Raw genomic sequence first — 14693 nt, 5'->3', positions numbered from 1 at the left:
AGCAACGGATCAAAGCTGGACGGAGAATGACTTTGACGAGATGAGAGAAGAAGGCTTCAGTCCATCAAATTTCTCAGAGCTAAAGGAGGAATTACGTAGCCAGCGCAAAGAAACTAAAAATCTTGAAAAAAAAGTGGAAGAATTGATGGCTAGAGTAATTAATGCAGAGAAGGTCCTAAATGAAATGAAAGAGATGAAAACCATGACACGAGAAATACGTGACAAATGCACAAGCTTCAGTAACCGACTCGATCAACTGGAAGAAAGAGTATCAGCGATTGAGGATCAAATGAATGAAATGAAGCAAGAAGAGAAATCAAAAGAAAAAAGAAGAAAAAGAAATGAACAAAGCCTGCAAGAAGTATAGGATTATGTAAAAAGACCAAATCTACGTCTGATTGGGGTGCCTGAAAGTGAGGGGGAAAATGGAACCAAGTTGGAAAACACTCTTCAGGATATCATCCAGGAGAACTTCCCCAACCTAGTAGGGCAGGCCAACATTCAAATCCAGGAAATACAGAGAACGCCACAAAGATACTCCTCGAGAAGAGGAACTCCAAGACACATAATTGCCAGATTCACCAAAGTTGAAATGAAGGAAAAAATCTTAAGGGCAGCCAGAGAGAAAGGTCGGGTTACCCACAAAGGGAAGCCCATCAGACTAACAGCAGATCTCTCGGCAGAAACTCTACAAGCCAGAAGAGAGTGGGGGCCAATATTCAACATTCTTAAAGATAAGAATTTTAAACCCAGAATTTCATATCCAGCCAAACTAAGTTTCATAAGTGAAGGAGAAATAAAATCCTTTACAGATAAGCAAATGCTTAGAGATTTTGTCACCACTAGGCCTGCCTTACAAGAGACCCTGAAGGAAGCACTCAACATGGAAAGGAACAACCGGTACCAGCCATTGCAAAAACATGTCAAAATGTAAAGTCCATCGAGGCTAGGAAGAAACTGCATCAACTAATGAGCAAAATAACCAGTTAATATCATAATGGCAGGATCAAGTTCACACATAACAATCTTAACCTTAAATGTAAATGGACTAAATGCTCCAATTAAAAGACACAGACTGGCCAACTGGATAAAGAGTCAAGACCCATCAGTCTGCTGTATTCAGGAGACCCATCTCACACACAGAGACATACATAGGCTCAAAATAAAGGGATGGAGGAAGATTTACCAAGCAAATGGAGAACAAAAAAAAAGCAGGGGTTGCAATACTAGTCTCTGATAAAACAGACTTTAAACCATCAAAGATCAAAAGAGACAAAGAAGGCCATTACATAATGGTAAAGGGATCAATTCAACAGGAAGAGCTAACTATCCTAAATATATATGCACCCAATACAGGAGCACCCAGATTCATAAAGCAAGTCCTTAGAGACTTACAAAGAGACTTAGACTCCCATACAATAATAATGGGAGTCTTCAACACTCCACTGTCAATATTAGACAGATCAACGAGACAGAAAGTTAACAAGGATATCCAGGAATTGAACTCATCTCTGCAGCAAGCAGACCTAATAGACATCTATAGAACTCTCCACCCCAAATCAACAGAATATACATTCTTCTCAGCACCACATCGTACTTACTCCAAAATCGACCACGTAATTGGAAGTAAAGCACTCCTCAGCAAATGTACAAGAACAGAAATTATAACAATCTGTCTCTCAGACCACAGCGCAATCAAACTAGAACTCAGGACTAAGAAACTCAATCAAAACCGCTCAACTACATGGAAACGGAACAACCTGCTCCTGAATGACTACTGGGTACATAACGAAATGAAGGCAGAAATCAAGATGTTCTTTGAAACCAATGAGAACAAAGATACAACATACCAGAATCTCTGGGACACATTTAAAGCAGTGTGTAGAGGGAAATTTATAGCACTAAATGCCCACAAGAGAAAGCAGGAAAGATCTAAAATTGACACTCTAACATCGCAATTAAAAGAACTAGAGAAGCAAGAGCAAACACATTCGAAAGCTAGCAGAAGGCAAGAAATAACTAAGATCAGAGCAGAACTGAAGGAGATAGAGACACAAAAAACCCTCCAAAAAATCAATGAATCCAGGAGTTGGTTTTTTGAAAAGATCAACAAAATTGACAGACCACTAGCAAGACTAATAAAGAAGAAAAGAGAGAAGAATCAAATCGACGCAATTAAAAATGATAAAGGGGATATCACCACTGACCCCACAGAAATACAAACTACCATCAGAGAATACTATAAACACCTCTACACAAATAAACTGGTAAATCTAGAAGAAATGGATAATTTCCTGGACACTTACACTCTTCCAAGACTAAACCAGGAAGAAGTTGAATCCCTGAATAGACCAATAGCAGGCTCTGAAATTGAGGCAACAATTAATAGCCTACCAACCAAAAAAAGTCCAGGACCAGATGGATTCACAGCTGAATTCTACCAGAGGTACAAGGAGGAGTTGGTACCATTCCTTCTGAAACTATTCCAATCAATAGAAAAAGAGGGAATCCTCCCTAATTCATTTTATGAGGCCAACATCATCCTGATACCAAAGCCTGGCAGAGACACAACAAAAAAAGAGAATTTTAGACCAATATCCCTGATGAACATCGATGCGAAAATCCTCAATAAAATACTGGCAAACCGGATTCAGCAACACATCAAAAAGCTTATCCACCATGATCAAGTGGGCTTCATCCCCAGGATGCAAGGCTGGTTCAACATTCGCAAATCAATAAACATAATCCAGCATATAAACAGAACCAAAGACAAGAACCACATGATTATCTCAATAGATGCAGAAAAGGCTTTTGACAAAATTCAACAGCCCTTCATGCTAAAAATGCTCAATAAATTCGGGATTGATGGAACGTACCTCAAAATAATAAGAGCTATTTATGACAAACCCACAGCCAATATCATACTGAATGGGCAAAAGCTGGAAAAATTCCCTTTGAAAACTGGCACAAGACAGGGATGCCCTCTCTCACCACTCCTATTCAACCTAGTGTTGGAAGTTCTGGCTAGGGCAATCAGGCAAGAGAAAGAAATCAAGGGTATGCAGTTAGGAAAAGAAGAAGTCAAATTGTCCCTGTTTGCAGATGACATGATTGTATATTTAGAAAACCCCATTGTCTCAGCCCAAAATCTCCTTAAGCTGATAAGCAACTTCAGCAAAGTCTCAGGATACAAAATTAATGTGCAAAAATCACAAGCATTCTTATACACCAGTAACAGACAAACAGAGAGCCAAATTAGGAATGAACTTCCATTCACAATTGCTTCAAAGAGAATCAAATACCTAGGAATCCAACTTACAAGGGATGTAAAGGACCTCTTCAAGGAGAACTACAAACCACTGCTCAGTGAAATAAAGAGGACACAAACAAATGGAAGAACATACCATGCTCATGGATAGGAAGAATCAATATCGTGAAAATGGCCATACTGCCCAAGGTAATTTATAGATTCAATGCCATCCCCATCAAGCTACCAATGAGTTTCTTCACAGAATTGGAAAAAACTGCTTTAAAGTTCATATGGAACCAAAAAAGAGCCTGCATCTCCAAGACAATCCTAAGTCAAAAGAACAAAGCTGGAGGCATCATGCTACCTGACTTCAAACTATACTACAAGGCTACAGTAACCAAAACAGCATGGTACTGGTACCAAAACAGAGATATAGACCAATGGAACAGAACAGAGTCGTCAGAAATAATACCACACTTCTACAGCCATTTGATCTTTGACAAACCTGAGAGAAACAAGAAATGGGGAAAGGATTCCCTATTTAATAAATGGTGCTGGGAAAATTGGCTAGCCATAAGTAGAAAGCTGAAACTGGATCCTTTCCTTACTCCTTATACGAAAATTAATTCAAGATGGATTAGAGACTTAAATGTTAGACCTAATACCATAAAAATCCTAGAGGATAACCTAGGTAGTACCATTCAGGACATAGGCATGGGCAAAGACTTCATGTCTAAAACACCAAAAGCAACGGCAGCAAAAGCCAAAATTGACAAATGGGATCTCATTAAACTAAAGAGCTTCTGCACAGCAAAAGAAACTACCATCAGAGTGAACAGGCAACCTACAGAATGGGAGAAAATTTTTGCAATGTACTCATCTGACAAAGGGCTGATATCCAGAACCTACAAAGAACTCAAACAAATTGACAAGAAAAAAACAAACAACCCCATCCAAAAGTGGGCAAAGGATATGAACAGACATTTCTCAAAAGAAGACATTCATACAGCCAACAGACACATGAAAAAATGCTCATCATCACTGGCCATCAGAGAAATGCAAATCAAAACCACAATGAGATACCATCTCACACCAGTTAGAATGGCGATCATTAAAAAGTCAGGAAACAACAGGTGCTGGAGGGAATGTGGAGAAATAGGAACACTTTTACACTGTTGGTGGGATTGTAAACTAGTTCAACCATTATGGAAAACAGTATGGCGATTCCTCAAGGATCTAGAACTAGATGTACCATATGACCCAGCCATCCCATTACTGGGTATATACCCAAAGGATTATAAATTATGCTACTATAAAGACACATGCACACGTATGTTTATTGCAGCACTATTCACAATAGCAAAGACTTGGAATCAACCCAAATGTCCATCAGTGACAGATTGGATTAAGAAAATGTGGTACATATACACCATGGAATACTATGCAGCCATCAAAAAGGATGAGTTTGTGTCCTTTGTAGGGACTTGGATGCAGCTGGAATCCATCATTCTTAGCAAACTATCACAAGAACAGAAAACCAAACACTGCATGTTCTCACTCTTAGGTGGGAACTGAACAATTAGATCACTCGGACTCAGGAAGGGGAACATCACACACCGGGGCCTATCATGGGGAGTGGGGAGGCGGTAGGGATTGCATTGGGAGTTATACCTGATGTAAATGACGAGTTGATGGGTGCAGCACACCAACATGGCACAAGTATACATATGTAACAAACCTGCACGTTATGCACATGTACCCTACAACTTAAAGTATAATAATAATAAATAAATTAAAAAAAAAAAAAAGAAAATCCAACATACATAGACGAAAACCAAAGCAAGGGAAAATAACAAATAATAAAGACTGTAAGAAAGTAAAAAAAAAAAAAAAAAAGAAATTGCACTACAAGACTATAGTAAGCAAAAGAGCACAGTACTGGTATAAAAATAGACACATTGACCAATGAAACAGAGTAGAGAACCCAGAAATAAAGCCACGTATCTATAGCTTGCTGATCTGTGACAGTGTTGACAAAAACACACTGGGGAAAGGGCAGAAACCCTATTAAATAAATGGTGCTGGGAAAATTGGATTGCCATATGCAGAATGAACCTGGACCCCCATCTCTCACCATATACAAAATTTAACTCAAGATGGAATAAAGACTCAAATGTAAGACCTGAAGTTTCAAAAATACTAGAGGAAAAGCTAGGAAAAACTTTTATAGACATTTGCCTTGGCAAGGAGTTCATGACTAAGACCTCAAAAGCAAATGCAACAGAAACAAAAATAGATAAAGTGGACTTAATTAAACTATGAAGCTTCTGTCCAGCAAAAGAAATTAATCAACAGAGTGAACAGATAACTTGCAGAAGGGGATAAAATATTTACCAGTTGTGCATCTAACAAATGACTAATATTCAGAATCTACAAGGAATTCAAACATCTCAACAACAACAAATAACAAATAACTATTAAAAAGTGGGCAAAGGACATTAACAGACAGTTTTCTACAGAAGACATACAAATGGCCAACAAGCTTATGAAAATTGCTCAACACCACTAATCATCGGAGAAGTGCAGATTAAAACCACAATGAGATACCTATCAGAAGGGCTATTATTAAAATGTCAAAAAATAACAGATGTTTGTGAGGATGTGGAGAAAAGAGAACATTTACACACTGTTGGTGGGAATGTAATTACCAGTACTCTATGGAAAACTACATGGAGATTTCTCAAGGAACTAAAAGTTGAACTACTATTTGAGATGCCAATTCCACTATTGAGTAGTTTCCCAAAGGAAAATAAATTATTATGTATTTTTAAAACCTGTATTCATGTGTTTATCACAGTACTCTTCACAATAGCAAAAATATGGAATCAATCTAAGTGTCCACTACTGGATGACTGGATAAAGAAAATGTGGTCAGTATACACCATGGAATCATACTCAATCCCAAGAATGAAGTGATGTCTTTTGCAGTAACATGGATGGAACTAGAGGACATTATCTTAAATGAAATAACTCAGAAACAGAAAGTAAAATACTGCATGTTCTCACTTATAAGTAGGGGCTAAATAATATGCACATATGGCCATTTAGAGAGGAATAATAGACATTGATAACTGGGAAGGGTAGGAGGGTGGAAGCGGGATATGGGAGGAGAAATGATTTAATGGGTATAATGCACTCTATTTGGATGATGCCTATACTAAAAGCCCAGACTTCACCACTATGCAATATATCCATGTAACAAATCTCTGCCCCCTAAATCTATTTTTTTAAAAGAATAGACAAGAAATACAGATTTATTGGATGTGGGACCAAACGGGGACAACTTTCTGAGACCTAAAGTTCCAAAATAGCCATTCAACTATGCAGTTTGGAAAGTTAGAACTATGATCAATTACCAGACAACATAGGCAGAAAAATTTTACTCAGTTGAAAGAGAAATTTCTTGTGTTACATATGTCAAATATTGAATCAAAGGAGTTATCACTGGAATTGTTTAGATAGATTATTTGATAGGTTTCTATGTATAGTTAAATTCAACAACTATCAATAAGTATCTACTATGTGAAAGGTATTCTGCTGAGTATTACAATGTCTTCAAATAAAATGACGACTTTTTATTTAGGAAATGTACAGTCTTGTGAAAGCTATAATATACACACAGGTGTGCACACATATAAAAAAACTGATATCAGCAAAGAAATATGAAAGAAAATTATGAGGAGGGAACAAATATCACAGGAGCGATCATAAAATATTTAATGAGGAAGATATTTAAAGATGAGCCTTGAAACATAAGTAGAACTTCAAGGTGAAGTGGGTGTTAAAGTTGAAGTGGAGTCAACAGTAAAGCCCACCATGAAATAACTGCATACATCTGAAGAAGTCATAAGCACACTGGCATTTTTAGACTGCAGAGTATGGGAAAAGAGAAAAAAGTGAATGAAACTTTAAAGAAAAGTTAAGCCTGAATTGTGGAGGAAATTACCATAGACAGGATTTGCTGCTTCATTTAGTTGGTGCATGTGAAATAAAAATAAGATATATATTTATTTGTTTCTTTTTAAAATGTTCTTAGGGCTGGATATTTGTTTTTATTATTATTATTATTATACTTTGAGTTCTAGGGTACATGTGCATAATGTGCAGGTTTGTTACATATGTATACTTGTGCCATGTTGGTGTGCTGCAGCCATCAACTTGTCAGCACCCATCAACTTGTCATTTACATCAGGTATAACTCCCAATGCAATTCCTGCCCCCTCCCCCCTCCCCATGATAGGCCCCGGTGTGTGATGTTCCCCTTCCTGAGTCCGAGTGATCTAATTGTTCAGTTCCCACCTATGAGTGAGAACATGCGGTGTTTGGTTTTCTGTTCTTGTGATAGTTTGCTAAGAATGATGGATTCCAGCTGCATCCAAGTCCCTACAAAGGACACAAACTCATCCTTTTTGATGGCTGCATAGTATTCCATGGTGTATATGTGCCACATTTTCTTAATCCAGTCTGTCACTGATGGACATTTGGGTTGATTCCAAGTCTTTGCTATTGTGAATAGTGCCGCAATAAACATACGTGTGCATGTGTCTTTATAGCAGCATAATTTATAATCCTTTGGGTATATACCCAGTAATGGGATGGCTGGGTCAAATGGTACTTCTAGTTCTAGATCCTTGAGGAATCGCCATACTGTTTTCCACAATGGTTGAACTAGTTTACAATCCCACCAACAGTGTAAAAGTGTTCCTGTTTCTCCACATCCTCTCCAGCACCTGTTGTTTCCTGACTTTTTAATGATCGCCATTCTAACTGGTGTGAGATGGTATCTCATTGTGGTTTTGATTTGCATTTCTCTGATGGCCAGTGATGATGAGCATTTTTTCATGTGTCTGTTGGCTGTATGAATGTCTTCTTTTGAGAAATGTCTGTTCATATCCTTTAGGGCTGGATATTTGGAATCTTAATTCAAAGTGAATCATGTGATCATTTAGCAGAAACAGCATAGAAACATTAATTCAGTTAGTGATCTACTGGAACAAGGTAACTAAGATAGTGAGAATCTGAATTAGTATTTTGATGGTAGAAAAGAGATTGCTTAGCAATGATGATCACATTCTGGAGACATTTGAATTGGATGGCATTTAGTTTTACTCAACTCTAAAATTGCATGCATGGGTTTGTAACTCCAATTTGTGGTAAATTTTCTAGACTTTGAAATAAGTCTTTATAGGAGTAGTACATGTTAAATATGAATTCCCTTCAAACATACAAATTTGAGCACAGCTTTCTGAATCTGCTTTGTTTTCACATTGTAGATGATGAGATTCATCGCAGGGAGGATAAGCATGTATATGTTAGCAATGAGGGTGGGCACATAGGGTGGGGCATGTTTTCCAAATCTGTGAACAAAGGACAGGCTGATCAAAGGGATGCAGAATATACCAACAGCAGTGATATGAGAAATGCAGGTGCTGAAGGCCTTCTTCCTCTCCTCTGAGGGTGCAATGCTGAGAACTGAGCGAATGATCAGCAGATAGGCGAGCAAGATAAAGATGGAGTCCACTCAGGCAGTAGAGATGATTGCAGTTAATCCTAATGCACTGTTGATCTTTGTGTCTGAACATGAGAGTTTCTTCACATCAGGCTGGAAACAGTAGGAGTGGCGGAGCACGTGGCTCCGGCAGAACGACAGTCACTTAAAAAGTAGGATTAGTGGTGTCAAAATGACAGTCTCCCTGGTAATGACTGCCAAACCAATCTGTGGAATTCTTGCATGACTTACAATGATAGCATATATTAAGGGGTTAGAAATGGCCACAAAATGATCAAAGGCCATAGCCTGGAGCACTGAAGATTCCATGAAAGTGCAGAGGTGAATGAACATCTGTGATAAACAAGTGTTAAAGCTAATCTACCGAGCATTGAGCCAGAATATTCCCAGCACTGCCACCAGTGTAGAGATGCATAAGCCAATGTCAGTGGTGGACAACATGGAGAGGAAATAGTACATGGGCTCATGGAGGATTGGCTCAGTGAGGATGACGAAAAGGATCAAGGTATTCCCAGAAAGGGCAGTTAAATAGAGGCAGCAGATGAGGAATGGAGATGCAGATGTGGGCCCATTCAAGTCCAGGGACTGCCGTCAAGAGGAAAGTAGGGGAAGTGGAATTATGGAAGATTGGCATTATGGCCTTTTGGAGCAGAATTCTCTTGTAGGATCTTGACTTCCTAAATTTAGAATTTTTAAATTATTTTAGTTGAAGTTTAATATACATTCAGTAAAATGCATAAAGCTTTAGAGTACAGCTCAAGGAAGTTTTACATCCACCTCTACCTGTGTAACAACGTCCAAGATCAACTTATTGAACATTATCGGCAACCCAGAAGGCCTCTTAATGCCACATCCTCATCAGTGTCCTCTCAAATAGTAACCATTATTCTGAATTTTATTACCATAATTATCTCTCCCTATACTTGATTTTTATATAAATGAATCATGTATTACATACTGTTTGTGTTTAGCTTCTTTCATTCAATATTTTGTCTGTGAGATTAATCCCTGAACTAAGATATTTAATTAATTTCAATTTAACTTCAATTTATTTAAATACATTTATTCGATGTTTACCACTTACTATCTTGTACTCTCATGATTTTGATTAAATTTTTCATCCTTCAGCTGGATTATGAGAATAAGGGGTATTTGGGGCTCATCCTTGTTTAGTGGGGTTACTTGCTCATAATAGATATTCAGTATGCATTTGTCAGTTGCTTTACCTTTATTTGCTCTTCCTGCAATATTCTATTTAACTGTGATTAGGCCTTGGTATAAAAAAATAATTGACTAATTGTGATTTGGAATTTTAGAATTATTAACTTAGAAACCAAATTTCATTTACTCCATTTAGTAAGCAGGAAAACATCTCTTTTCAGTAACTACATTGACCTAAGAATTCACCCCAGGTAATGCCCATTCATCTTGCCTCATTATATATGTTTCATAGGAGAGAGAGGTTTCAGTTCCTATGAACCTGAAACTTGATATTCTTCTTAGTTCGTAACATTAAAATACTGCCCTGTTTATGATTATAAAACCTGTTTCTGTTTTGATAAAAATCAGTGAGACAAATAATAAGCTTCTTTTGTAACATGTATGCCCTGGTCTTTAATCTGATCTTTGTTCTCTTATAGGATTACTCAGGTATATAATATTGTGTTAATGATAAGACCATTTCCATACTTTGCTCTAATTATTTTACATAGACTATTTCATTTGAGTCTTATGACAAATCTAAAAGAGAGGCTTTTTTTTGTTTTGTTTTGTTTTCTGTTTTTTTTGACAGATGCATAAACAAGTTTGAAAGTTTGGATACATTGCCAAAGTTCATAAAAAGTGAAATATATGATATTGGAAGTCAATCAAAGAAACAAAAAGATACTAGAGCCTGTGCTATTAACAACCATACTACACTGTCTAATAATGATGATAATTATGATATAATCCTGCTTCAGTTAATATTTACTTCTTAATAAATAAAGAAAATGTGGGACAGATATCTGTATTTGAATATTTCTGATTATTTAAAATTTGTATTGTTCAGACTTAAAACAATTTTATTTCAGGATCCTCCATGTGTTATATGATATGTAATTAGATTACTGAAACTCATTTTTTTGCAAATAGTAAATACTTAAGATAACATTGGATACTATAAATCAAATTAATCCATTGTGGAAATGACGTATTTATCATAAAATCAAAGTATTACTCAAAATATACTTTTAAGTTTTTATGATTTCTACTAGTTTTACAAACCATTCAAGTTTATTCTCGTTAAGTATGCGCATTTTTACGCAAGTTTTATCATCTAATTGACAAGTACTTACTTAGAGTTGTAGATGAAAATTAGTTTGGCTATTTCTCCAAACACATTGTCTATTTCTGTGTACTTTCAACTACATAGGCATTCCGTGGACAATGGATTTTATATATTCACTTTTCTACTTTAAAGCTTTTATCTTCTTCCCAGACTAATCTCCTGAATATTAGAGCCACATGTCTAACTAGTTGATTCTTTCACCTTAAATACCTGAAAGCAAGTTCAAACACAGTATGATTGCATCTAAATTTAGTCTTCTTCACAGAACTACAACTTGTATATCCTATTTCCCCCACTTTGATTAATAGCTCTATGGTAGCTCTGTAGCTCTGCAGATTTATAAATCTATGGTAGCTTCATATATGAAATTGCCTAATTCAGAAATCTGCATATACTCTCACCTTTCATCGGTTGATCACCAATTTCTGTCTTTATTGGACTCTTTCTAGTTCACACACCACGTTGCTGTCAGTTTCTTCTGAGATGTAAAGTAGACGTGCATTTTAAAGTGATTTTAATCTGCACTATCTGAGTCTCTCCCAACTTTCTATTAAATTTTCATCACAAATGAAGAAAAAAAGAAACAAACACAAGCAGCACTGATACTACAACTGATGGATATTCTAAATCCAGAAAATTTTGGAATGGTTAACTTCTCTAAACTGAGGAAAATGGAGATGGATGTGGACAGATATGAAGTCAAAATATAGGCCCATATTTAATACACATCTATAGTCTATAGTAAGGAATGCAGAGTCTGTACCAACATAAAAAGTTGGGAACCAGGCATTTATTTTTATAGGATGCTTAACTATAAAGTAACAAGGACTTTTTTCTGTATCAGATGGCTCATCTCAAGAAAAATAGCCAAAAGGGTGGCTATAAGGGGTAGCATTGGTAGAGATACATTGAATTTTGAAATTAGTATTAGCCCATGTACAGAAGAGAGTGAAATAAAACAGTACATTTTGAGAATGTAGTTTTACAATTTCCCCTATGATTTTAAGCCTGCAAAGAAATATACAGTGTTGGTTGAATGTTATCTGTAGGCTGCTAGAAATCGGGAATTATACCAGAAACTGCATTCCACATAATAATGCTTATTGGGACAGCAACCATGAGCAAGCCCCATACATAGATTTTAAGAAAAAAAATAAAAACTGAAGAGATCTTGTTTTGCACTAGAGAGTATATAAAGAAAAAAAAATACTAGCATGAATCTTTAAAATATTTCATTAATAAAGGAACAACATCTGGAAAATCCAGAGCATGAGCATGTATGAAGAAATGTAATAATGTCTGTAAACCATGTAGCATATTGCCTGTCACATCACAATGACTCAGTTATCAGTATCACAAAGGTAAAAACTTCTGCAGAACTAACAAGAAAACATCCTTAAGGTAATGTAGGTAATAGCATCATATAGCGTTATGGAAAAACAAAGAACACATTGGAAAAATATCAAAAGAATACAATACTAAAAAATAGAATTAAAGTACACATTGGACATAATCAAAAACCAGAGTCAAGGGACAGTAATTAACTTAGTTCAATTTGGAGAATGCATTTGAAAAATTCTCTCATAATGCATAGAAAAAATACAATGAAAATAAAATAATGAGAAAATTGAATTTGGGAATGGCACAAAATGAAAAGCCAATATACAAATAACTAGGGTTTCAGGTACCGTAAACAAAAATAAATAGAATAAAAATGACTGTTCCAAAGGAAAGGACTACAGTGTATTGAGGATGAAAAAGCTCATTGCATTCCAGGTAAAATCAAGAAGATGAGAACAAGCATACAATATTTGACTTAAATTAGTTTTTTAAAAATTACAAGCATTCAGGCAGAAAATATGGATTTCCTATAAAGAAAAGGAAATTAAGCCAGTTTTACAAAAATATTAAAATATTTAAAAAGACCTTTATACAACATGCTATTCCTGATGCAGAAATAATAAAATATGTTAAAACAGATGGAGATTGCACATTGTTGGAGCTTGGAGTTGGTGCCCTAACTAGCTGACAAACTTGCAAGTGTAGGTAGTGTGCTATGTGAGGGGCAAATTTTTCACTAACACGACAAAGGTCTTTGGCCTAGTGAGCAGAGTTTGACAATAATCCTTGCTACAAGTATAATGTTAAAAAAAAATTACAAAAAAACACACAACTAAGACACTGACGACTCCAAAGCTTTGCTGAGAGATATTTTAAAAGATGTAAATAAGTGGAGGGATATCACATGTAAATTAATTAGAAGACTCAATAGCATGGACATGGCTGTTTTCCCTTCGTGAATCTATAAATTTGATGTAATATCAACAGGTCTTTTTTACTGTAAAAATTGACATTCTACAATTTATATGGAAATGCAAAATACTTACAATTTTGAAACAGAAGAAACAACCTGGAGTGCTTACACTACCAGCATTCAAAACTTAACATTAAACCAGTGCAATTAAGACACAGCATGAGGACAGTCATACAGATTAAAAGAACAAATTGGAGAGTCCAGATTTAAACACGTACATTATAGCCAATTGATTTGTAACAAAGGTGTCAAGACAATTAAATGAAAGGATAGACTTTTCAACAAATGGTGCTAGAACAATTAAATATCACTACAAAAAAACACACACAAAAAAACCCCAAAAATAAAGAACTTGGATTCTTAGCAATCACTGTTCTGAAAAATTAGCTCAAAATGGATTATAGACCTAAATGTAAGAGGTAAAAATCAGAAACTTCTAGAAAAAAAAGTCGGAGAAGATTTTATGACCTCGGTTAGGCAAAACATTATTAGATGCCATATTAAAAGTGTGAGCCACTAAAAAAAGATCAATATCTACTTCAAACAAAAAAAAGGTACATTTTAAAAGTCACCATTAAGAAAATAAGAATACAGAAAACAGACTAGGAGAAAATATTTGCATAAAAACTCGTACACAAAAAATATAAAGAACTCTTACAACTCAACAAAGAGACAAACAATCCAATTAAAAATGGGCAAAATATTTGAATAGACATATCACCAAAACATATATAAATATGACTAACAAGCCCATAAAAAGATGAGAATTAGGAAAATAAAATTAAAATTAAAAAATAAAAATTTAAACTGCTATAAAATACCATTATCCACCCACTAGAATGGCTATAAATGAGAAACAGAGAGAAAAAAAGAGAAAGAAAAAAGAAGGAAAGTAAAGGAAGGAAGGAAGGAAGGAAAAGAAAATACCAAGTGTTGATAAGCATGTGGAGAAACTGGACACATAATACATTCCTTGTGGAAATGTAAAATGGTACAGCCACTTTGAAAAACAGATTGACAGTTTCTTAAAAATTAAAATATAAACTTACCATATGATCCAGAAATTCTACTCCTTGGACTCTACCAAAGAGAAATGAAAGCATGTGTACGCACAATAGCTCAGAATTGAAACGATCCAAATATCAGTCAGTTGATTAACTGGTGAACAAATTGTGAAATATTCATAGGCTAAAAACTATTTGGCAAAAAAGGAAAAAATTACTAGTAAGTG

At 35.6% G+C, this 14693-nt stretch overlaps 1 protein-coding gene, 1 non-coding gene and 1 pseudogene across 2 annotated transcripts in view; 2 read left to right on the top strand and 1 right to left on the bottom strand.

Moving 5' to 3' along the window:
• The window catches only part of MMP26 (matrix metallopeptidase 26), a 370667-nt gene that overhangs the window by 46200 nt on the left and 309774 nt on the right, over window positions 1–14693 (top strand). The gene's annotated exons all lie outside the window — the stretch shown is intronic.
• Window positions 8511–9453, bottom strand: LOC102128065 (olfactory receptor OR51C1-like; annotated as a pseudogene).
• On the top strand, window positions 13134–13286 carry LOC123568923 (small nucleolar RNA SNORA62/SNORA6 family). The gene has a single exon (XR_006692474.2). It is a non-coding gene; the product is annotated as a small nucleolar RNA SNORA62/SNORA6 family (small nucleolar RNA).

Source organism: Macaca fascicularis, chromosome 14, assembly GCF_037993035.2.
Source record: "Macaca fascicularis isolate 582-1 chromosome 14, T2T-MFA8v1.1".
Taxonomy (NCBI): domain Eukaryota; kingdom Metazoa; phylum Chordata; class Mammalia; order Primates; family Cercopithecidae; genus Macaca; species Macaca fascicularis.
Note: the sequence above shows the minus strand (reverse complement) of the source record. Positions and strands in the feature narration are given on the sequence as shown.